The 24,879-nt window shown below is 45.6% G+C and overlaps 13 non-coding genes across 13 annotated transcripts; 3 read left to right on the top strand and 10 right to left on the bottom strand.

The window, feature by feature from the left end:
* Nucleotides 1-363: 363 nt before the first annotated feature.
* Nucleotides 364-436, bottom strand: trnav-aac (transfer RNA valine (anticodon AAC)). Its single transcript has one exon. It is a non-coding gene; the product is annotated as a tRNA-Val (tRNA).
* An 847-nt stretch (nucleotides 437-1,283) lies between these two features.
* Nucleotides 1,284-1,373, top strand: trnap-ugg (transfer RNA proline (anticodon UGG)). The gene is given in 2 exon segments: nucleotides 1,284-1,319; nucleotides 1,338-1,373. It is a non-coding gene; the product is annotated as a tRNA-Pro (tRNA).
* A 1,460-nt stretch (nucleotides 1,374-2,833) lies between these two features.
* Nucleotides 2,834-2,906, bottom strand: trnav-aac (transfer RNA valine (anticodon AAC)). The gene has a single exon. It is a non-coding gene; the product is annotated as a tRNA-Val (tRNA).
* An 847-nt stretch (nucleotides 2,907-3,753) lies between these two features.
* On the top strand, nucleotides 3,754-3,843 carry trnap-ugg (transfer RNA proline (anticodon UGG)). The gene is given in 2 exon segments: nucleotides 3,754-3,789; nucleotides 3,808-3,843. It is a non-coding gene; the product is annotated as a tRNA-Pro (tRNA).
* Nucleotides 3,844-5,303: 1,460 nt separating this feature from the next.
* trnav-aac (transfer RNA valine (anticodon AAC)) lies at nucleotides 5,304-5,376 on the bottom strand. The gene has a single exon. It is a non-coding gene; the product is annotated as a tRNA-Val (tRNA).
* A 2,152-nt stretch (nucleotides 5,377-7,528) lies between these two features.
* On the bottom strand, nucleotides 7,529-7,601 carry trnav-aac (transfer RNA valine (anticodon AAC)). The gene has a single exon. It is a non-coding gene; the product is annotated as a tRNA-Val (tRNA).
* A 2,397-nt stretch (nucleotides 7,602-9,998) lies between these two features.
* On the bottom strand, nucleotides 9,999-10,071 carry trnav-aac (transfer RNA valine (anticodon AAC)). The gene has a single exon. It is a non-coding gene; the product is annotated as a tRNA-Val (tRNA).
* Nucleotides 10,072-12,229: 2,158 nt separating this feature from the next.
* trnav-aac (transfer RNA valine (anticodon AAC)) lies at nucleotides 12,230-12,302 on the bottom strand. The gene has a single exon. It is a non-coding gene; the product is annotated as a tRNA-Val (tRNA).
* A 2,055-nt stretch (nucleotides 12,303-14,357) lies between these two features.
* On the bottom strand, nucleotides 14,358-14,430 carry trnav-aac (transfer RNA valine (anticodon AAC)). The gene has a single exon. It is a non-coding gene; the product is annotated as a tRNA-Val (tRNA).
* An 846-nt stretch (nucleotides 14,431-15,276) lies between these two features.
* trnap-ugg (transfer RNA proline (anticodon UGG)) lies at nucleotides 15,277-15,366 on the top strand. Its single transcript is given in 2 exon segments — nucleotides 15,277-15,312; nucleotides 15,331-15,366. It is a non-coding gene; the product is annotated as a tRNA-Pro (tRNA).
* A 1,460-nt stretch (nucleotides 15,367-16,826) lies between these two features.
* Nucleotides 16,827-16,899, bottom strand: trnav-aac (transfer RNA valine (anticodon AAC)). The gene has a single exon. It is a non-coding gene; the product is annotated as a tRNA-Val (tRNA).
* Nucleotides 16,900-19,295: 2,396 nt separating this feature from the next.
* On the bottom strand, nucleotides 19,296-19,368 carry trnav-aac (transfer RNA valine (anticodon AAC)). The gene has a single exon. It is a non-coding gene; the product is annotated as a tRNA-Val (tRNA).
* Nucleotides 19,369-21,520: 2,152 nt separating this feature from the next.
* trnav-aac (transfer RNA valine (anticodon AAC)) lies at nucleotides 21,521-21,593 on the bottom strand. The gene has a single exon. It is a non-coding gene; the product is annotated as a tRNA-Val (tRNA).
* Nucleotides 21,594-24,879: the final 3,286 nt, after the last annotated feature.

The raw sequence follows: 24,879 nt of genomic DNA, 5'->3' as shown, positions 1-24,879 counted from the left end.
TGTGCTAACCACTACACTACAGAAACCGCTGGCGGTGCAGTAATCAATGGACTTGTGCAATGTTCAACCTCACTGTGTGCCTGCAGATTCTCATGGTTCGTCTGAGAGGCCATGTCACTTATTACAAGAAGACAGCCGTTTCTTTAAAACCGATGTCTCAACTTATAAAACAATCAGGAATCGAACTTTACAGACCTGAAGATAAGTTATGTTTTGCTTGAAGTGGAAGTTAAATTGAGAATGCAGGGCTTTCGTAAATAACCACAACCAGACGGGTGCATGCCTTTTGCTATTCCTCGTTGATGAAGACCAGTTACGAGACTGCGGCAATAGTCAGCAACAGACAAAACTGGAAGTACGAGATGTTTCTGCCCGGTTTCGAACCGGGGACCTTTCGCGTGTTAGGCGAATGTGATAACCACTACACTACAGAAACAGCTGGCAACCAACGGACGTGTACAATGTGCAACCTCACTGTGTTGCTGCAGATTCGCATGGTGAGGCTGAGAGGCTAGGCCACTTATTACAAGACGACTGCTGTTTCTTTCAAAAACAGATGTTTCAACATATAAAACCACGAGATGTAGAAATTAGATCGAACTTAACATGATCTGCGTTAACTTCACAGGGACGTGACCCATCTAATCCACAGAGCCAAAGTGGAGAATTGAACTGACTGGAGAGCTGCATCTTAACGCTGACCTTCCGGACCTCGGCCTCCTGAAATGTTCCAAAGAAGCTCAACAAACACTCGAGGAACAGCAGCGCATCTTTCCACTGGGCTCAATACAGCTTTCACACTCATAGTGTGTGCAACCGTCTCACACTGTAAATGCTGCCCCCATTCTGTGTGTACGACCATCGCAGATTTGGGTTTGAAACTTGTTTCCACTTCTTCTTTGTATCCGGGCGGTAGTTGTTGAGAGCTGGCACAGACACAGCGGCTGGAATGGCCTCATACTGTGGTGTAATTATTCTCTCATTCGATGCTCACCTCACTCTGTGGCCAGGGAACCCTAGGCCTTTTCTCATTTAATCTCTCCTGACTTGCACCCTGTCAGAGCGCTTTCCTGTTGTTCTGTTTGCTCCCACCAGGATTTGACTTGGTTAAAACGTCCGACATTTCTAACCCGTCCCGGCTTTAATGAAAGGTGATGGTGAAAGACAAGCTTTGTTGTCCTGTCGACAAATTCCGCCTGACTCGCTGAGTTGTTCCAGTATCTTCCGCAGATGTTGGATCAAATTTCGATGGCTATAACAGCGTGCTTCTATGACATCTCTGGGGCTCGTTGGTCTAGGGGTATGATTCTCGCTTTGGGTGTCGTGGTTTCGAAACTTGCGGGAGGTCCCGGGTTCAAATCCCGGACGAGCCCTTTGATAAGGTTTTCTGTTGGTCAGGCGATATGTTTTCTTCATTTCTTTGCGGCTCATTCGGCGGGATTCATTCACATTGGGTGTGCTTTGAGAAGCTGAGCTCACACGGCAGGGAACCAATAGGTTCGCGAGACAATCGGGACATTGTCTAAAAGCTTGTCTATGTGTGGACATTCGCTTACCTTTATTGACTTATTCCAGTAGATTCAGGCAGCCCTCTGTATGTTTCATTTTATTCAGTTCAACAACATCAGACTGTGTAATCTCTCTTCTCCCTCCACCATCTGTTTATTTCCATCAAGTTATTTTCATTCCTTCCATTGGCATGTTTTACCCTCAGCATTGCCCCCCTCCCCTCAGCCCATACCATCCTACTTGAGCAATCTGATCCCTGTCGCCAATTGTTCGCTGACACACTGCTTACTTTGTTCTGCTATTAACACATTCTGATCTCTTGAGGTGCCACTATCAGCACCTTTGTTAGCCTTGATTAGCCTCATTTACATTCCGTTTTTCTTTCTGTCCGAGTCTTTTTCGTCATTTTCCACCTATTGCTGACCACTCTATCGAGGCCCAATAGGGCACGCCAACCCCGCCCCATCCACATTTGTCTGAATCTGACCCCATTTCCAGTTCTGCAGCTTTGACAAAGAGTCACCCAGGCCCGGAACGACCGCTGCCATCTCGCTCCACAGAGGCCGTCAGTCCTGCTGAGATTGTCCAGTATGTTCTGTTTTTGTTTCAGAATGAAGCATCCGCAGTAAGTTGCATTTGTCGTTCATTTAGACATGTTTGAGATGGTGAATAAGTAGGTTTATCTGCATTTGTAAATGCATGAAATTCTGTTGTGGATGAACTAGCTCCGCATATCCAAAATAAGAAGGTCCTTTTCTTCTCATTGCCTGTCGAAAATTCAGTGCTTGTGACTTAATGTGGAATTTATTTTGGTGGCTCATGAGAGACTAATCCTCATAATCCTCCAACATACGAGATGGGGGAACACAAGTACTTTGTGCAAACATTCCTCACACAACATGAGAAGCACTTGATGTTTCTACCCGGTATGGCCCCGGGGACCTTTCGCATGTTAGGGGAATGTGCTAACCACTACACTACAGAAACCGCTGGCGGTGCAGTAATCAATGGACTTGTGCAATGTTCAACCTCACTGTGTGCCTGCAGATTCTCATGGTTCGTCTGAGAGGCCATGTCACTTATTACAAGAAGACAGCCGTTTCTTTAAAACCGATGTCTCAACTTATAAAACAATCAGGAATCGAACTTTACAGACCTGAAGATAAGTTATATTTTGCTTCAAGTGGAAGTTAAATTGAGAATGCAGGGCTTTCGTAAATAACCACAACCAGACGGGTGCATGCATTTTGCTATTCCTCGTTGATGAAGACCAGTTACGAGATTGCGGCAATAGTCAGCAACAGACTAAACTGGAAGTACGAGATGTTTATGCCCGGTTTCGAACCGGGGACCTTTCGCGTGTTAGGCGAATGTGATAACCACTACACTACATAAGCAGCTGGCAATCAACGGACGTGTACAATGTGCAACCTCACTGTGTTGCTGCAGATTCGCATGGTGAGGCTGAGAGGCCAGGTCACTTATTACAAGACGACTGCTGTTTCTTTCAAAAACAGATGTTTCAACATATAAAACCACGAGATGTAGAAATTAGATCGAACTTAACATGATCTGCGTTAACTTCACAGGGACGTGACCCATCTAATCCACAGAGCCAAAGTGGAGAATTGAACTGACTGGAGAGCTGCATCTTAACGCTGACCTTCCGGACCTCGGCCTCCTGAAATGTTCCAAAGAAGCTCAACAAACACTCGAGGAACAGCAGCGCATCTTTCCACTGGGCTCAATACAGCTTTCACACTCATAGTGTGTGCAACCGTCTCACACTGTAAATGCTGCCCCCATTCTGTGTGTACGACCATCGCAGATTTGGGTTTGAATCTTGTTTCCACTTCTTCTTTGTATCCGGGCGGTAGTTGTTGAGAGCTGGCACAGACACAGCGGCTGGAATGGCCTCATACTGTGGTGTAATTATTCTCTCATTCGATGCTCACCTCACTCTGTGGCCAGGGAACCCTAGGCCTTTTCTCATTTAATCTCTCCTGACTTGCACCCTGTCAGAGCGCTTTCCTGTTGTTCTGTTTGCTCCCACCAGGATTTGACTTGGTTAAAACGTCCGACATTTCTAACCCGTCCCGGTTTTAATGAAAGGTGATGGTGAAAGACAAGCTTTGTTGTCCTGTCGACAAATTCCGCCTGACTCGCTGAGTTGTTCCAGTATCTTCCGCAGATGTTGGATCAAATTTCGATGGCTATAACAGCGTGCTTCTATGACATCTCTGGGGCTCGTTGGTCTAGGGGTATGATTCTCGCTTTGGGTGTCGTGGTTTCGAAACTTGCGGGAGGTCCCGGGTTCAAATCCCGGACGAGCCCTTTGATAAGGTTTTCTGTTGGTCAGGCGATATGTTTTCTTCATTTCTTTGCGGCTCATTCGGCGGGATTCATTCACATTGGGTGTGCTTTGAGAAGCTGAGCTCACACGGCAGGGAACCAATAGGTTCGCGAGACAATCGGGACATTGTCTAAAAGCTTGTCTATGTGTGGACATTCGCTTACCTTTATTGACTTATTCCAGTAGATTCAGGCAGCCCTCTGTATGTTTCATTTTATTCAGTTCAACAACATCAGACTGTGTAATCTCTCTTCTCCCTCCACCATCTGTTTATTTCCATCAAGTTATTTTCATTCCTTCCATTGGCATGTTTTACCCTCAGCATTGCCCCCCTCCCCTCAGCCCATACCATCCTACTTGAGCAATCTGATCCCTGTCGCCAATTGTTCGCTGACACACTGCTTACTTTGTTCTGCTATTAACACATTCTGATCTCTTGAGGTGCCACTGTCAGCAACTTTGTTAGCCTTTATTAGCCTCATTTACATTCCGTTTTTCTTTCTGTCCGAGTCTTTTTCGTCATTTTCCACCTATTGCTGACCACTCTATCGAGGCCCAATAGGGCACGCCAACCCCGCCCCATCCACATTTGTCTGAATCTGACCCCATTTCCAGTTCTGCAGCTTTGACAAAGAGTCACCCAGGCCCGGAACGACCGCTGCCATCTCGCTCCACAGAGGCCGTCAGTCCTGCTGAGATTGTCCAGTATGTTCTGTTTTTGTTTCAGAATGAAGCATCCGCAGTAAGTTGCATTTGTCGTTCATTTAGACATGTTTGAGATGGTGAATAAGTAGGTTTATCTGCATTTGTAAATGCATGAAATTCTGTTGTGGATGAACTAGCTCCGCATATCCAAAATAAGAAGGTCCTTTTCTTTTCATTGCCTGTCGAAAATTCAGTGCTTGTGACTTAATGTGGAATTTATTTTGGTGGCTCATGAGAGACTAATCCTCATAATCCTCGAACATACGAGATGGGGGAACACAAGTACTTTGTGCAAACATTCCTCACACAACATGAGAAGCACTTGATGTTTCTACCCGGTATGGCCCCGGGGACCTTTCGCATGTTAGGGGAATGTGCTAACCACTACACTACAGAAACCGCTGGCGGTGCAGTAATCAATGGACTTGTGCAATGTTCAACCTCACTGTGTGCCTGCAGATTCTCATGGTTCGTCTGAGAGGCCATGTCACTTATTACAAGAAGACAGCCGTTTCTTTAAAACCGATGTCTCAACTTAAAAAACAATCAGGAATCGAACTTTACAGACCTGAAGATAAGTTATATTTTGCTTGAAGTGAAAGTTAAATTGAGAATGCAGGGCTTTCGTAAATAACCACAACCAGACGGGTGCATGCATTTTGCTATTCCTCGTTGATGAAGACCAGTTACGAGATTGCGGCAATAGTCAGCAACAGACTAAACTGGAAGTACGAGATGTTTCTGCCCGGTTTCGAACCGGGGACCTTTCGTGTGTTAGGCGAATGTGATAACCACTACACTACAGAAACAGCTGGCAACCAACGGACGTGTACAATGTGCAACCTCACTGTGTTGCTGCAGATTCGCATGGTGAGGCTGAGAGGCTAGGCCACTTATTACAAGACGACTGCTGTTTCTTTCAAAAACAGATGTTTCAACATATAAAACCACGAGATGTAGAAATTAGATCGAACTTAACATGGTCTGCGTTAACTTCACAGGGACGTGACCCATCTAATCCACAGAGCCAAAGTGGAGAATTGAACTGACTGGAGAGTTGCATCTTAACGCTGACCTTCCGGACCTCGGCCTCCTGAAATGTTCCAAAGAAGCTCAACAAACACTCGAGGAACAGCAGCGCATCTTTCCACTGGGCTCAATACAGCTTTCACACTCATAGTGTGTGCAACAGTCTCACACTGTAAATGCTGCCCCCATTCTGTGTGTCCTTCCATCGCAGATTTGGGTTTGAATCTTGTTTCCACTTCTTCTTTGTATCCGAGCGGTAGTTGTTGAGAGCTGGCACAGACACAGCGGCTGGAATGGCCTCATACTGTGGTGTAATTATTCTCTCATTCGATGCTCACCTCACTCTGTGGCCAGGGAACCCTAGGCCTTTTCTCATTTAATCTCTCCTGACTTGCACCCTGTCAGAGCGCTTTCCTGTTGTTCTGTTTACTCCCACCAGGATTTGACTTGGTTAAAACGTCCGACATTTCTAACCCGTCCCGGTTTTAATGAAAGGTGATGGTGAAAGACAAGCTTTGTTGTCCTGTCGACAAATTCCGCCTGACTCGCTGAGTTGTTCCAGTATTTTCCGCAGATGTTAGATCGACTTTCGATGGCAATAACAGCGTGCTTCTGTTACTTTCCCGGGGCTCGTTGGTCTAGGGGTATGACATTCACTTACCTCTATTAACTAATTCCAGTTGATTCAGGCAGCCCTCTGTATGTTTCATTTTATTCAGTTCAACAACATCAGACTGTGTAATCTCTCTTCTCCCTCCACCATCTGTTTATTTCCATCAAGTTATTTTCATTCCTTCCATTGGTATGTTTTACCCTCAGCATTGCCCCCCTCCCCCCAGCCCATACCATCCTACTTGAGCAACCCTGTCGCCAATTGTTCGCTGACACACTGCTTACTTTGTTCTGCTATTAACACATTCTGATCTCTTGAGGCGCCACTATCAGCACCTTTGTTAGCCTTGATTAGCCTCATTTACATTCCCTTTTTCTTTCTGTCCGAGACATTTTCGTCATTTTCCACCTATTGCTGACCACTCTATCGAGGCCCAATAGGGCACGCCAACCCCGCCCCATCCACATTTGTCTGAATCTGACCCCATTTCCAGTTCTCCAGCTTTGACAAAGAGTCACCCAGGCCCGGAACGACCGCTGCCATCTCGCTCCACAGAGGCTGTCAGTCCTGCTGAGATTGTCCAGTATGTTCTGTTTTTGTTTCAGAATGAAGCATCCGCAGTAAGTTGCATTTGTCGTTCATTTAGACATGTTTGAGATGGTGAATAAGTATGTTTATCTGCATTTGTAAATGCATGAAATTCTGTTGTGGATGAACTAGCTCCGAATATCCCAAATAAGAAGGTCCTTTTCTTCTCATTGCCTGTCGAAAATTCAGTGCTTGTGACTTAATGTGGAATTTATTTTGGTGGCTCATGAGAGACTAATCCTCATAATCCTCGAACATACGAGATGGGGGAACACAAGTACTTTGTGCAAACATTCCTCACACAACATGAGAAGCACTTGATGTTTCTACCCGGTATGGCCCCGGGGACCTTTCGCATGTTAGGGGAATGTGCTAACCACTACACTACAGAAACCGCTGGCGGTGCAGTAATCAATGGACTTGTGCAATGTTCAACCTCACTGTGTGCCTGCAGATTCTCATGGTTCGTCTGAGAGGCCATGTCACTTATTACAAGAAGACAGCCGTTTCTTTAAAACCGATGTCTCAACTTATAAAACAATCAGGAATCGAACTTTACAGACCTGAAGATAAGTTATGTTTTGCTTGAAGTGGAAGTTAAATTGAGAATGCAGGGCTTTCGTAAATAACCACAACCAGACGGGTGCATGCCTTTTGCTATTCCTCGTTGATGAAGACCAGTTACGAGACTGCGGCAATAGTCAGCAACAGACTAAACTGGAAGTACGAGATGTTTCTGCCCGGTTTCGAACCGGGGATCTTTCGCGTGTTAGGCGAATGTGATAACCACTACACTACAGAAACAGCTGGCAACCAACGGACGTGTACAATGTGCAACCTCACTGTGTTGCTGCAGATTCGCATGGTGAGGCTGAGAGGCTAGGCCACTTATTACAAGACGACTGCTGTTTCTTTCAAAAACAGATGTTTCAACATATAAAACCACGAGATGTAGAAATTAGATCGAACTTAACATGATCTGCGTTAACTTCACAGGGACGTGACCCATCTAATCCACAGAGCCAAAGTGGAGAATTGAACTGACTGGAGAGCTGCATCTTAACGCTGACCTTCCGGACCTCGGCCTCCTGAAATGTTCCAAAGAAGCTCAACAAACACTCGAGGAACAGCAGCGCATCTTTCCACTGGGCTCAATACAGCTTTCACACTCATAGTGTGTGCAACCGTCTCACACTGTAAATGCTGCCCCCATTCTGTGTGTACGACCATCGCAGATTTGGGTTTGAATCTTGTTTCCACTTCTTCTTTGTATCCGGGCGGTAGTTGTTGAGAGCTGGCACAGACACAGCGGCTGGAATGGCCTCATACTGTGGTGTAATTATTCTCTCATTCGATGCTCACCTCACTCTGTGGCCAGGGAACCCTAGGCCTTTTCTCATTTAATCTCTCCTGACTTGCACCCTGTCAGAGCGCTTTCCTGTTGTTCTGTTTGCTCCCACCAGGATTTGACTTGGTTAAAACGTCCGACATTTCTAACCCGTCCCGGTTTTAATGAAAGGTGATGGTGAAAGACAAGCTTTGTTGTCCTGTCGACAAATTCCGCCTGACTCGCTGAGTTGTTCCAGTATCTTCCGCAGATGTTGGATCAAATTTCGATGGCTATAACAGCGTGCTTCTATGACATCTCTGGGGATCGTTGGTCTAGGGGTATGATTCTCGCTTTGGGTGTCGTGGTTTCGAAAGTTGCGGGAGGTCCCGGGTTCAAATCCCGGACGAGCCCTTTGATAAGGTTTTCTGTTGGTCAGGCGATATGTTTTCTTCATTTCTTTGCGGCTCATTCGGCGGGATTCATTCACATTGGGTTTGCTTTGAGAAGCTGAGCTCACACGGCAGGGAACCAAAAAGTTCGCGAGACAATTGGGACATTGTCTAAAAGCTTGTCTATGTGTGGACATTCGCTTACCTTTATTGACTTATTCCAGTAGATTCAGGCAGCTCTCTGTATGTTTCATTTTATTCAGTTCAACAACATCAGACTGTGTAATCTCTCTTCTCCCTCCACCATCTGTTTATTTCCATCAAGTTATTTTCATTCCTTCCATTGGCATGTTTTACCCTCAGCATTGCCCCCCTCCCCTCAGCCCGTACCATCCTACTTGAGCAATCTGATCCCTGTCGCCAATTGTTCGCTGACACACTGCTTACTTTGTTCTGCTATTAACACATTCTGATCTCTTGAGGCGCCACTATCAGCACCTTTGTTAGCCTTGATTAGCCTCATTTACATTCCCTTTTTCTTTCTGTCCGAGTCTTTTTCGTCATTTTCCACCTATTGCTGACCACTCTATCGAGGCCCAATAGGGCACGCCAACCCCGCCCCATCCACATTTGTCTGAATCTGACCCCATTTCCAGTTCTGCAGCTTTGACAAAGAGTCACCCAGGCCCGGAACGACCGCTGCCATCTCGCTCCACAGAGGCCGTCAGTCCTGCTGAGATTGTCCAGTATGTTCTGTTTTTGTTTCAGAATGAAGCATCCGCAGTAAGTTGCATTTGTCGTTCATTTAGACATGTTTGAGATGGTGAATAAGTAGGTTTATCTGCATTTGTAAATGCATGAAATTCTGTTGTGGATGAACTAGCTCCGCATATCCAAAATAAGAAGGTCCTTTTCTTCTCATTGCCTGTCGAAAATTCAGTGCTTGTGACTTAATGTGGAATTTATTTTGGTGGCTCATGAGAGACTAATCCTCATAATCCTCGAACATACGAGATGGGGGAACACAAGTACTTTGTGCAAACATTCCTCACACAACATGAGAAGCACTTGATGTTTCTACCCGGTATGGCCCCGGGGACCTTTCGCATGTTAGGGGAATGTGCTAACCACTACACTACAGAAACCGCTGGCGGTGCAGTAATCAATGGACTTGTGCAATGTTCAACCTCACTGTGTGCCTGCAGATTCTCATGGTTCGTCTGAGAGGCCATGTCACTTATTACAAGAAGACAGCCGTTTCTTTAAAACCGATGTCTCAACTTATAAAACAATCAGGAATCGAACTTTGCAGACCTGAAGATAAGTTATATTTTGCTTCAAGTGGAAGTTAAATTGAGAATGCAGGGCTTTCGTAAATAACCACAACCAGACGGGTGCATGCATTTTGCTATTCCTCGTTGATGAAGACCAGTTACGAGATTGCGGCAATAGTCAGCAACAGACTAAACTGGAAGTACGAGATGTTTCTGCCCGGTTTCGAACCGGGGACCTTTCGTGTGTTAGGCGAATGTGATAACCACTACACTACAGAAACAGCTGGCAACCAACGGACGTGTACAATGTGCAACCTCACTGTGTTGCTGCAGATTCGCATGGTGAGGCTGAGAGGCTAGGCCACTTATTACAAGACGACTGCTGTTTCTTTCAAAAACAGATGTTTCAACATATAAAACCACGAGATGTAGAAATTAGATCGAACTTAACATGATCTGCGTTAACTTCACAGGGACGTGACCCATCTAATCCACAGAGCCAAAGTGGAGAATTGAACTGACTGGAGAGCTGCATCTTAACGCTGACCTTCCGGACCTCGGCCTCCTGAAATGTTCCAAAGAAGCTCAACAAACACTCGAGGAACAGCAGCGCATCTTTCCACTGGGCTCAATACAGCTTTCACACTCATAGTGTGTGCAACCGTCTCACACTGTAAATGCTGCCCCCATTCTGTGTGTACGACCATCGCAGATTTGGGTTTGAATCTTGTTTCCACTTCTTCTTTGTATCCGGGCGGTAGTTGTTGAGAGCTGGCACAGACACAGCGGCTGGAATGGCCTCATACTGTGGTGTAATTATTCTCTCATTCGATGCTCACCTCACTCTGTGGCCAGGGAACCCTAGGCCTTTTCTCATTTAATCTCTCCTGACTTGCACCCTGTCAGAGCGCTTTCCTGTTGTTCTGTTTGCTCCCACCAGGATTTGACTTGGTTAAAACGTCCGACATTTCTAACCCGTCCCGGTTTTAATGAAAGGTGATGGAGAAAGACAAGCTTTGTTGTCCTGTCGACAAATTCCGCCTGACTCGCTGAGTTGTTCCAGTATCTTCCGCAGATGTTGGATCAAATTTCGATGGCTATAACAGCGTGCTTCTATGACATCTCTGGGGCTCGTTGGTCTAGGGGTATGACATTCACTTACCTCTATTAACTAATTCCAGTTGATTCAGGCAGCTCTCTGTATGTTTCATTTTATTCAGTTCAACAACATCAGACTGTGTAATCTCTCTTCTCCCTCCACCATCTGTTTATTTCCATCAAGTTATTTTCATTCCTTCCATTGGCATGTTTTACCCTCAGCATTGCCCCCCTCCCCTCAGCCCATACCATCCTATTTGAGCAATCTGATCCCTGTCGCCAATTGTTCGCTGACACACTGCTTACTTTGTTCTGCTATTAACACATTCTGATCTCTTGAGGCGCCACTATCAGCACCTTTGTTAGCCTTGATTAGCCTCATTTACATTCCCTTTTTCTTTCTGTCCGAGTCTTTTTCGTCATTTTCCACCTATTGCTGACCACTCTATCGAGGCCCAATAGGGCACGCCAACCCCGCCCCATCCACATTTGTCTGAATCTGACCCCATTTCCAGTTCTGCAGCTTTGACAAAGAGTCACCCAGGCCCGGAACGACCACTGCCATCTCGCTCCACAGAGGCCGTCAGTCCTGCTGAGATTGTCCAGTATGTTCTGTTTTTGTTTCAGAATGAAGCATCCGCAGTAAGTTGCATTTGTCGTTCATTTAGACATGTTTGAGATGGTGAATAAGTAGGTTTATCTGCATTTGTAAATGCATGAAATTCTGTTGTGGATGAACTAGCTCCGCATATCCAAAATAAGAAGGTCCTTTTCTTCTCATTGCCTGTCGAAAATTCAGTGCTTGTGACTTAATGTGGAATTTATTTTGGTGGCTCATGAGAGACTAATCCTCATAATCCTCGAACATACGAGATGGGGGAACACAAGTACTTTGTGCAAACATTCCTCACACAACATGAGAAGCACTTGATGTTTCTACCCGGTATGGCCCCGGGGACCTTTCGCATGTTAGGGGAATGTGCTAACCACTACACTACAGAAACCGCTGGCGGTGCAGTAATCAATGGACTTGTGCAATGTTCAACCTCACTGTGTGCCTGCAGATTCTCATGGTTCGTCTGAGAGGCCATGTCACTTATTACAAGAAGACAGCCGTTTCTTTAAAACCGATGTCTCAACTTATAAAACAATCAGGAATCGAACTTTACAGACCTGAAGATAAGTTATATTTTGCTTCAAGTGGAAGTTAAATTGAGAATGCAGGGCTTTCGTAAATAACCACAACCAGACGGGTGCATGCATTTTGCTATTCTTCGTTGATGAAGACCAGTTACGAGATTGCGGCAATAGTCAGCAACAGACTAAACTGGAAGTACGAGATGTTTCTGCCCGGTTTCGAACCGGGGACCTTTCGTGTGTTAGGCGAATGTGATAACCACTACACTACATAAACAGCTGGCAATCAACGGACGTGTACAATGTGCAACCTCACTGTGTTGCTGCAGATTCGCATGGTGGGGCTGAGAGGCTAGGCCACTTATTACAAGACGACTGCTGTTTCTTTCAAAAACAGATGTTTCAACATATAAAACCACGAGATGTAGAAATTAGATCGAACTTAACATGATCTGCGTTAACTTCACAGGGACGTGACCCATCTAATCCACAGAGCCAAAGTGGAGAATTGAACTGACTGGAGAGCTGCATCTTAACGCTGACCTTCCGGACCTCGGCCTCCTGAAATGTTCCAAAGAAGCTCAACAAACACTCGAGGAACAGCAGCGCATCTTTCCACTGGGCTCAATACAGCTTTCACACTCATAGTGTGTGCAACCGTCTCACACTGTAAATGCTGCCCCCATTCTGTGTGGACTACCATCGCAGATTTGGGTTTGAATCTTGTTTCCACTTCTTCTTTGTATCCGGGCGGTAGTTGTTGAGAGCTGGCACAGACACAGCGGCTGGAATGGCCTCATACTGTGGTGTAATTATTCTCTCATTCGATGCTCACCTCACTCTGTGGCCAGGGAACCCTAGGCCTTTTCTCATTTAATCTCTCCTGACTTGCACCCTGTCAGAGCGCTTTCCTGTTGTTCTGTTTGCTCCCACCAGGATTTGACTTGGTTAATACGTGCTTTGAGAAGCTGAGCTCACACGGCAGGGAACCAAAAAGTTCGCGAGACAATCGGGACATTGTCTAAAAGCTTGTCTATGTGTGGACATTCGCTTACCTTTATTGACTTATTCCAGTAGATTCAGGCAGCTCTCTGTATGTTTCATTTTATTCAGTTCAACAACATCAGACTGTGTAATCTCTCTTCTCCCTCCACCATCTGTTTATTTCCATCAAGTTATTTTCATTCCTTCCATTGGCATGTTTTACCCTCAGCATTGCCCCCCTCCCCTCAGCCCATACCATCCTACTTGAGCAATCTGATCCCTGTCGCCAATTGTTCGCTGACACACTGCTTACTTTGTTCTGCTATTAACACATTCTGATCTCTTGAGGCGCCACTATCAGCACCTTTGTTAGCCTTGATTAGCCTCATTTACATTCCCTTTTTCTTTCTGTCCGAGTCTTTTTCGTCATTTTCCACCTATTGCTGACCACTCTATCGAGGCCCAATAGGGCACGCCAACCCCGCCCCATCCACATTTGTCTGAATCTGACCCCATTTCCAGTTCTGCAGCTTTGACAAAGAGTCACCCAGGCCCGGAACGACCGCTGCCATCTCGCTCCACAGAGGCCGTCAGTCCTGCTGAGATTGTCCAGTATGTTCTGTTTTTGTTTCAGAATGAAGCATCCGCAGTAAGTTGCATTTGTCGTTCATTTAGACATGTTTGAGATGGTGAATAAGTAGGTTTATCTGCATTTGTAAATGCATGAAATTCTGTTGTGGATGAACTAGCTCCGCATATCCAAAATAAGAAGGTCCTTTTCTTCTCATTGCCTGTCGAAAATTCAGTGCTTGTGACTTAATGTGGAATTTATTTTGGTGGCTCATGAGAGACTAATCCTCATAATCCTCGAACATACGAGATGGGGGAACACAAGTACTTTGTGCAAACATTCCTCACACAACATGAGAAGCACTTGATGTTTCTACCCGGTATGGCCCCGGGGACCTTTCGCATGTTAGGGGAATGTGCTAACCACTACACTACAGAAACCGCTGGCGGTGCAGTAATCAATGGACTTGTGCAATGTTCAACCTCACTGTGTGCCTGCAGATTCTCATGGTTCGTCTGAGAGGCCATGTCACTTATTACAAGAAGACAGCCGTTTCTTTAAAACCGATGTCTCAACTTATAAAACAATCAGGAATCGAACTTTACAGACCTGAAGATAAGTTATATTTTGCTTCAAGTGGAAGTTAAATTGAGAATGCAGGGCTTTCGTAAATAACCACAACCAGACGGGTGCATGCATTTTGCTATTCCTCGTTGATGAAGACCAGTTACGAGATTGCGGCAATAGTCAGCAACAGACTAAACTGGAAGTACGAGATGTTTCTGCCCGGTTTCGAACCGGGGACCTTTCGCGTGTTAGGCGAATGTGATAACCACGACACTACATAAACAGCTGGCAATCAACGGACGTGTACAATGTGCAACCTCACTGTGTTGCTGCAGATTCGCATGGTGAGGCTGAGAGGCTAGGCCACTTATTACAAGACGACTGCTGTTTCTTTCAAAAACAGATGTTTCAACATATAAAACCACGAGATGTAGAAATTAGATCGAACTTAACATGATCTGCGTTAACTTCACAGGGACGTGACCCATCTAATCCACAGAGCCAAAGTGGAGAATTGAACTGACTGGAGAGCTGCATCTTAACGCTGACCTTCCGGACCTCGGCCTCCTGAAATGTTCCAAAGAAGCTCAACAAACACTCGAGGAACAGCAGCGCATCTTTCCACTGGGCTCAATACAGCTTTCACACTCATAGTGTGTGCAACCGTCTCACACTGTAAATGCTGCCCCCATTCTGTGTGGACTACCATCGCAGATTTGGGTTTGAATCTTGTTTCCACTTCTTCTTTGTATCCGGGCGGTAGTTGTTGAGAGCTGGCACAGACACAGCGGCTGGAATGGCCTCATACTGTGGTGTAATTATTCTCTCATTCGATGCTCACCTCACTCTGTGGCCAGGGAACCCTAGGCCTTTTCTCATTTAATCTCTCCTGACTTGCACCCTGTCAGAGCGCTTTCCTGTTGTTCTGTTTGCTCCCACCAGGATTTGACTTGGTTAAAACGTCCGACATTTCTAACCCGTCCCGGTTTTAATGAAAGGTGATGGTGAAAGACAAGCTTTGTTGTCCTGTCGACAAATTCCGCCTGACTCGCTGAGTTGTTCCAGTATCTTCCGCAGATGTTGGATCAAATTTCGATGGCTATAACAGCGTGCTTCTATGACATCTTTGGGCTCGTTGGTCTAGGGGTATGATTCTCGCTTTGGGTGTTGTGGTTTCGAAACTTGCGGGAGGTCCCGGGTTCAAATCCCGGACGAGCCCTTTGATAAGGTTTTCTGTTGGTCAGGCGATATGTTTTCTTCATTTCTTTGCGGCTCATTCGGCGGGATTCATTCACATTGGGTTTGCTTTGAGAAGCTGAGCTCACACGGCAGGGAACCAAAAAGTTCGCGAGACAATCGGGACATTGTCTAAAAGCTTGTCTATGTGTGGACATTCGCTTACCTTTATTGACTTATTCCAGTAGATTCAGGCAGCTCTCTGTATGTTTCATTTTATTCAGTTCAACAACATCAGACTGTGTAATCTCTCTTCTCCCTCCACCATCTGTTTATTTCCATCAAGTTATTTTCATTCCTTCCATTGGCATGTTTTACCCTCAGCATTGCCCCCCTCCCCTCAGCCCATACCATCCTACTTGAGCAATCTGATCCCTGTCGCCAATTGTTCGCTGACACACTGCTTACTTTGTTCTGCTATTAACACATTCTGATCTCTTGAGGCGCCACTATCAGCACCTTTGTTAGCCTTGATTAGCCTCATTTACATTCCCTTTTTCTTTCTGTCCGAGTCTTTTTCGTCATTTTCCACCTATTGCTGACCACTCTATCGAGGCCCAATAGGGCACGCCAACCCCGCCCCATCCACATTTGTCTGAATCTGACCCCATTTCCAGTTCTGCAGCTTTGACAAAGAGTCACCCAGGCCCGGAACGACCGCTGCCATCTCGCTCCACAGAGGCCGTCAGTCCTGCTGAGATTGTCCAGTATGTTCTGTTTTTGTTTCAGAATGAAGCATCCGCAGTAAGTTGCATTTGTCGTTCATTTAGACATGTTTGAGATGGTGAATAAGTAGGTTTATCTGCATTTGTAAATGCATGAAATTCTGTTGTGGATGAACTAGCTCCGCATATCCAAAATAAGAAGGTCCTTTTCTTCTCATTGCCTGTCGAAAATTCAGTGCTTGTGACTTAATGTGGAATTTATTTTGGTGGCTCATGAGAGACTAATCCTCATAATCCTCGAACATACGAGATGGGGGAACACAAGTACTTTGTGCAAACATTCCTCACACAACATGAGAAGCACTTGATGTTTCTACCCGGTATGGCCCCGGGGACCTTTCGCATGTTAGGGGAATGTGCTAACCACTACACTACAGAAACCGCTGGCGGTGCAGTAATCAATGGACTTGTGCAATGTTCAACCTCACTGTGTGCCTGCAGATTCTCATGGTTCGTCTGAGAGGCCATGTCACTTATTACAAGAAGACAGCCGTTTCTTTAAAACCGATGTCTCAACTTATAAAACAATCAGGAATCGAACTTTACAGACCTGAAGATAAGTTATATTTTGCTTCAAGTGGAAGTTAAATTGAGAATGCAGGGCTTTCGTAAATAACCACAACCAGACGGGTGCATGCATTTTGCTATTCCTCGTTGATGAAGACCAGTTACGAGATTGCGGCAATAGTCAGCAACAGACTAAACTGGAAGTACGAGATGTTTCTGCCCGGTTTCGAACCGGGGACCTTTCGCGTGTTAGGCGAATGTGATAACCACGACACTACATAAACAGCTGGCAATCAACGGACGTGTACAATGTGCAACCTCACTGTGTTGCTGCAGATTCGCATGGTGAGGCTGAGAGGCTAGGCCACTTATTACAAGACGACTGCTGTTTCTTTCAAAAACAGATGTTTCAACATATAAAACCACGAGATGTAGAAATTAGATCGAACTTAACATGATCTGCGTTAACTTCACAGGGACGTGACCCATCTAATCCACAGAGCCAAAGTGGAGAATTGAACTGACTGGAGAGCTGCATCTTAACGCTGACCTTCCGGACCTCGGCCTCCTGAAATGTTCCAAAGAAGCTCAACAAACACTCGAGGAACAGCAGCGCATCTTTCCACTGGGCTCAATACAGCTTTCACACTCATAGTGTGTGCAACCGTCTCACACTGTAAATGCTGCCCCCATTCTGTGTGGACTACCATCGCAGATTTGGGTTTGAATCTTGTTTCCACTTCTTCTTTGTATCCGGGCGGTAGTTGTTGAGAGCTGGCACAGACACAGCGGCTGGAATGGCCTCATACTGTGGTGTAATTATTCTCTCATTCGATGCTCACCTCACTCTGTGGCCAGGGAACCCTAGGCCTTTTCTCATTTAATCTTTCCTGACTTGCACCCTGTCAGAGCGCTTTCCTGTTGTTCTGTTTGCTCCCACCAGGATTTGACTTGGTTAAAACGTCCGACATTTCTAACCCGTCCCGGTTTTAATGAAAGGTGATGGTGAAAGACAAGCTTTGTTGTCCTGTCGACAAATTCCGCCTGACTCGCTGAGTTGTTCCAGTATCTTCCGCAGATGTTGGATCAAATTTCGATGGCTATAACAGCGTGCTTCTATGACATCTTTGGGCTCGTTGGTCTAGGGGTATGATTCTCGTTTTGGGTGTCGTGGTTTCGAAACTTGCGGGAGGTCCCGGGTTCAAATCCCGGACGAGCCCTTTGATAAGGTTTTCTGTTGGTCAGGCGATATGTTTTCTTCATTTCTTTGCGGCTCATTCGGCGGGATTCATTCACATTGGGTTTGCTTTGAGAAGCTGAGCTCACACGGCAGGGAACCAATAGGTTCGCGAGACAATCGGGACATTGTCTAAAAGCTTGTCTATGTGTGTACATTCGCTTACCTTTATTGACTTATTCCAGTAGATTCAGGCAGCTCTCTGTATGTTTCATTTTATTCAGTTCAACAACATCAGACTGTGTAATCTCTCTTCTCCCTCCACCATCTGTTTATTTCCATCAAGTTATTTTCATTCCTTCCATTGGCATGTTTTACCCTCAGCATTGCCCCCCTCCCCTCAGCCCATACCATCCTACTTGAGCAATCTGATCCCTGTCGCCAATTGTTCGCTGACACACTGCTTACTTTGTTCTGCTATTAACACATTCTGATCTCTTGAGGCGCCACTATCAGCACCTTTGTTAGCCTTGATTAGCCTCATTTACATTCCCTTTTTCTTTCTGTCCGAGACATTTTCGTCATTTTCCACCTATTGCTGACCACTCTATCGAGGCCCAATAGGGCACGCCAACCCCGCCCCATCCACATTTGTCTGAATCTGACCCCATTTCCAGTTCTGCAGCTTTGACAAAGAGTCACCCAGGCCCGGAACGACCGCTCCCATCTCGCTCCACAGAGGCCGTCAGTCCTGCTGAGATTGTCCAGTATGTTCTGTTTTTGTTTCAGAATGAAGCATCCGCAGTAAGTTGCATTTGTCGTTCATTTAGACATGTTTGAGATGGCGAATAAGTCGGTTTATCTGCATTTGTAAATGCATGAAATTCTGTTGTGGATGAACTAGCTCCGCATATCCAAAATAAGAAGGTCCTTTTCTTCTCATTGCCTGTCGAAAATTCAGTGCTTGTGACTTAATGTGGAATTTATTTTGGTGGCTCATGAGAGACTAATCCTCATAATCCTCGAACATACGAGATGGGGGAACACAAGTACTTTGTGCAAACATTCCTCACACAACATGAGAAGCACTTGATGTTTCTACCCGGTATGGCCCCGGGGACCTTTCGCGTGTTAGGGGAATGTGCTAACCACTACACTACAGAAACCGCTGGCGGTGCAGTAATCAATGGACTTGTGCAATGTTCAACCTCACTGTGTGCCTGCAGATTCTCATGGTTCGTCTGAGAGGCCATGTCACTTATTACAAGAAGACAGCCGTTTCTTTAAAACCGATGTCTCAACTTATAAAACAATCAGGAATCGAACTTTACAGACCTGAAGATAAGTTATATTTTGCTTCAAGTGGAAGTTAAATTGAGAATGCAGGGCTTTCGTAAATAACCACAACCAGACGGGTGCATGCATTTTACTATTCCTCGTTGATGAAGACCAGTTACGAGATTGCGGCAATAGTCAGCAACAGACTAAACTGGAAGTACGAGATGTTTCTGCCCGGTTTCGAACCGGGGACCTTTCGTGTGTTAGGCGAATGTGATAACCACTACACTACAGAAACAGCAGGCAATCAACGGACGTGTACAATGTGCAACCTCACTGTGTTGCTGCAGATTCGCATGGTGAGGCTGAGAGGCTAGGCCACTTATTACAAGACGACTGCTGTTTCTTTCAAAAACAGATGTTTCAACATATAAAACCACGAGATGTAGAAATTAGATCGAACTTAACATGATCTGCGTTAACTTCACAGGGACGTGACCCATCTAATCCACAGAGCCAAAGTGGAGAATTGAACTGACTGGAGAGTTGCATCTTAACGCTGACCTTCCGGACCTCGGCCTCCTGAAATGTTCCAAAGAAGCTCAACAAACACTCGAGGAACAGCAGCGCATCTTTCCACTGGGCTCAATACAGCTTTCACACTCATAGTGTGTGCAACAGTCTCACACTGTAAATGCTGCCCCCATTCTGTGTGTCCTTCCATCGCAGATTTGGGTTTGAATCTTGTTTCCACTTCTTCTTTGTATCCGAGCGGTAGTTGTTGAGAGCTGGCACAGACACAGCGGCTGGAATGGCCTCATACTGTGGTGTAATTATTCTCTCATTCGATGCTCACCTCACTCTGTGGCCAGGGAACCCTAGGCCTTTTCTCATTTAATCTCTCCTGACTTGCACCCTGTCAGAGCGCTTTCCTGTTGTTCTGTTTACTCCCACCAGGATTTGACTTGGTTAAAACGTCCGACATTTCTAACCCGTCCCGGTTTTAATGAAGGGTGATGGTGAAAGACAAGCTTTGTTGTCCTGTCGACAAATTCCGCCTGACTCGCTGAGTTGTTCCAGTATTTTCCGCAGATGTTAGATCGACTTTCGATGGCAATAACAGCGTGCTTCTGTTACTTTCCCGGGGCTCGTTGGTCTAGGGGTATGACATTCACTTACCTCTATTAACTAATTCCAGTTGATTCAGGCAGCCCTCTGTATGTTTCATTTTATTCAGTTCAACAACATCAGACTGTGTAATCTCTCTTCTCCCTCCACCATCTGTTTATTTCCATCAAGTTATTTTCATTCCTTCCATTGGTATGTTTTACCCTCAGCATTGCCCCCCTCCCCCCAGCCCATACCATCCTACTTGAGCAACCCTGTCGCCAATTGTTCGCTGACACACTGCTTACTTTGTTCTGCTATTAACACATTCTGATCTCTTGAGGCGCCACTATCAGCACCTTTGTTAGCCTTGATTAGCCTCATTTACATTCCCTTTTTCTTTCTGTCCGAGACATTTTCGTCATTTTCCACCTATTGCTGACCACTCTATCGAGGCCCAATAGGGCACGCCAACCCCGCCCCATCCACATTTGTCTGAATCTGACCCCATTTCCAGTTCTCCAGCTTTGACAAAGAGTCACCCAGGCCCGGAACGACCGCTGCCATCTCGCTCCAGAGAGGCCGTCAGTCCTGCTGAGATTGTCCAGTATGTTCTGTTTTTGTTTCAGAATGAAGCATCCGCAGTAAGTTGCATTTGTCGTTCATTTAGACATGTTTGAGATGGTGAATAAGTATGTTTATCTGCATTTGTAAATGCATGAAATTCTGTTGTGGATGAACAAGCTCCGCATATCCAAAATAAGAAGGTCCTTTTCTTCTCATTGCCTGTCGAAAATTCAGTGCTTGTGACTTAATGTGGAATTTATTTTGGTGGCTCATGAGAGACTAATCCTCATAATCCTCGAACATACGAGATGGGGGAACACAAGTACTTTGTGCAAACATTCCTCACACAACATGAGAAGCACTTGCTGTTTCTACCCGGTATGGCCCCGGGGACCTTTCGCGTGTTAGGGGAATGTGCTAACCACTACACTACAGAAACCGCTGGCGGTGCAGTAATCAATGGACTTGTGCAATGTTCAACCTCACTGTGTGCCTGCAGATTCTCATGGTTCGTCTGAGAGGCCATGTCACTTATTACAAGAAGACAGCCGTTTCTTTAAAACCGATGTCTCAACTTATAAAACAATCAGGAATCGAACTTTACAGACCTGAAGATAAGTTATATTTTGCTTCAAGTGGAAGTTAAATTGAGAATGCAGGGCTTTCGTAAATAACCACAACCAGACGGGTGCATGCATTTTGCTATTCCTCGTTGATGAAGACCAGTTACGAGATTGCGGCAATAGTCAGCAACAGACTAAACTGGAAGTACGAGATGTTTCTGCCCGGTTTCGAACCGGGGACCTTTCGTGTGTTAGGCGAATGTGATAACCACTACACTACAGAAACAGCTGGCAATCAACGGACGTGTACAATGTGCAACCTCACTGTGTTGCTGCAGATTCGCATGGTGAGGCTGAGAGGCTAGGCCACTTATTACAAGACGACTGCTGTTTCTTTCAAAAACAGATGTTTCAACATATAAAACCACGAGATGTAGAAATTAGATCGAACTTAACATGATCTGCGTTAACTTCACAGGGACGTGACCCATCTAATCCACAGAGCCAAAGTGGAGAATTGAACTGACTGGAGAGTTGCATCTTAACGCTGACCTTCCGGACCTCGGCCTCCTGAAATGTTCCAAAGAAGCTCAACAAACACTCGAGGAACAGCAGCGCATCTTTCCACTGGGCTCAATACAGCTTTCACACTCATAGTGTGTGCAACAGTCTCACACTGTAAATGCTGCCCCCATTCTGTGTGTCCTTCCATCGCAGATTTGGGTTTGAATCTTGTTTCCACTTGTTCTTTGTATCCGGGCGGTAGTTGTTGAGAGCTGGCACAGACACAGCGGCTGGAATGGCCTCATACTGTGGTGTAATTATTCTCTCATTCGATGCTCACCTCACTCTGTGGCCAGGGAACCCTAGGCCTTTTCTCATTTAATCTCTCCTGACTTGCACCCTGTCAGAGCGCTTTCCTGTTGTTCTGTTTGCTCCCACCAGGATTTGACTTGGTGAAAACGTCCGACATTTCGAACCCGTCCCGGTTTTAATGAAAGGTGATGGTGAAAGACGAGCTTTGTTGTCCTGTCGAGAAATCCCGCCTGACTCGCTGAGTTGTTCCAGTATTTTCCGCAGATGTTAGATCGACTTTCGATGGCAATAACAGCGTGCTTCTGTTACTTTCCCGGGGCTCGTTAGTCTAGGGGTATGACATTCACTTACCTCTATTGACTAATTCCAGTTGATTCAGGCAGCTCTCTGTATGTTTCATTTTATTCAGTTCAACAACATCAGACTGTGTAATCTCTCTTCTCCCTCCACCATCTGTTTATTTCCATCAAGTTATTTTCATTCCTTCCATTGGTATGTTTTACCCTCAGCATTGCCCCCCTCTCCCCAGCCCATACCATCCGACTTGAGCAATCTGATCCCTGTCGCCAATTGTTCGCTGACACACTGCTTATTTTGTTCTGCTATTAACACATTCTGATCTCTTGAGGCGCCACGATCAGCACCTTTGTTAGCCTTGATTAGTCTCATTTACATTCCCTTTTTCTTTCTGTCCAAGACATTTTCGTCATTTTCCACCTATTGCTGACCACTCTATCGAGGTCCAATCGGGCACGCCAACCCCGCCCCATCCACATTAGTCTGAATCTGACCCCATTTCCAGTTCTCCAGCTTTGACAAAGAGTCACCCAGGCCAGGAACGACCGCTGCCATCTCGCTCCATAGAGGCTGTCAGTCCTGCTGAGATTGTCCAGTATGTTCTGTTTTTGTTTCAGAATGAAGCATCCGCAGTAAGTTGCGTTTGTCCTTCATTTAGACATGTTTGAGATGGTGAATAAGTATGTTTACCTGCATTTGTAAATGCAGGAAATTCTGTTGTGGATGAACTAGCTCCGAATATCCAAAACAGGAAGGTCCTTTTCTTCTCATTTCCTGTCGAAAATTCAGTGCTTGTGACTTAATGTGGAATTTATTTTAGTGGCTCATGATAGACTGAACCTCATAATCCTCGAACATACGAGATGAGGGAACAAAAGTACTTTGTGCAAACATTCCTCACACAACATGAGAAGCACTTGATGTTTCTACCCGGTATGGCCCCGGGGACCTTTCGCATGTTGGGGGAATGTGCTAACCACTACACTACAGAAACCGCTGGCGGTGCAGTAATCAATGGACTTGTGCAATGTTGAACCTCACTGTGTTGCTGCAGCTTCTCATGGTTCGTCTGAGAGGCCATGTCACTTATTACAAGAAGACAGCCGTTTCTTTAAAACCGATGTCTCAACTTATAAAACAATCAGGAATCGAACTTTACAGACCTGAAGATAAGTTATGTTTTGCTTGAAGTGGAAGTTAAATTGAAAAGGCAGGGCTTTCGAAAATAACCACAACCGATACGAGAATTGAAGATGTTCTGCTCACTTTGCTCTGCATCAAGAATCAGCTGTTTATTACCATCAAGTTATTTTCATTCCTTCCATTGGTAAGTTTTACCCTCAGCATTGCCCCCCTCCCCCCAGCCCATACCATCCTACTTGAGCAACCCTGTCGCCAATTGTTCGCTGACACACTGTTTACTTTGTTCTGCTATTAACACATTCTGATCTCTTGAGGCGCCACTATCAGCACCTTTGTTAGCCTTGATTAGCCTCATTTACATTCCCTTTTTCTTTCTGTCCGAGACATTTTCGTCATTTTCCACCTATTGCTGACCACTCTATCGAGGCCCAATAGGGCACGCCAACCCCGCCCCATCCACATTAGTCTGAATCTGACCCCATTTCCAGTTCTCCAGCTTTGACAAAGAGTCACCCAGGCCCGGAACGACCGCTGCCATCTCGCTCCACAGAGGCTGTCAGTCCTGCTGAGATTGTCCAGTATGTTCTGTTTTTGTTTCAGAATGAAACATCCGCAGTAAGTTGCGTTTGTCGTTCATTTAGACATGTTTGAGATGGTGAATAAGTATGTTTATCTGCATTTGTAAATGCAGGAAATTCTGCTGTGGATGAACTAGCTCCGAATATCGAAGATAGGAAGGTCCTTTTCTTCTCATTGCCTGTCGAAAATTCAGTGCTTGTGACTTAATGTGGAATTTATTTTAGTGGCTCATGATAGACTGAACCTCATAATCCTCGAACATACGAGATGAGGGAACAAAAGTACTTTGTGCAAACATTCCTCACACAACATGAGAAGCACTTGATGTTTCTACCCGGTATGGCCCCGGGGACCTTTCGCATGTTGGGGGAATGTGCTAACCACTACACTACAGAAACCGCTGGCGGTGCAGTAATCAATGGACTTGTGCAATGTTGAACCTCACTGTGTTGCTGCAGCTTCTCATGGTTCGTCTGAGAGGCCATGTCACTTATTACAAGAAGACAGCCGTTTCTTTAAAACCGATGTCTCAACTTATAAAACAATCAGGAATCGAACTTTACAGACCTGAAGATAAGTTATGTTTTGCTTGAAGTGGAAGTTAAATTGAAAAGGCAGGGCTTTCGAAAATGACCACAACCTATACGAGAATTGAAGATGTTCTGCTCACTTTGCTCTGCATCAAGAATCAGCTGTCCGACCAACTGAGTTAAAGCGCACGCCAAAAGTCCGAATTC

The sequence above is a fragment of the Scyliorhinus torazame genome, chromosome 5, assembly GCF_047496885.1.
Source record: "Scyliorhinus torazame isolate Kashiwa2021f chromosome 5, sScyTor2.1, whole genome shotgun sequence".
In the NCBI taxonomy this organism is placed as follows: Eukaryota; Metazoa; Chordata; class Chondrichthyes; order Carcharhiniformes; family Scyliorhinidae; genus Scyliorhinus; species Scyliorhinus torazame.
This window is presented reverse-complemented; position numbering and strand designations above follow the sequence as displayed.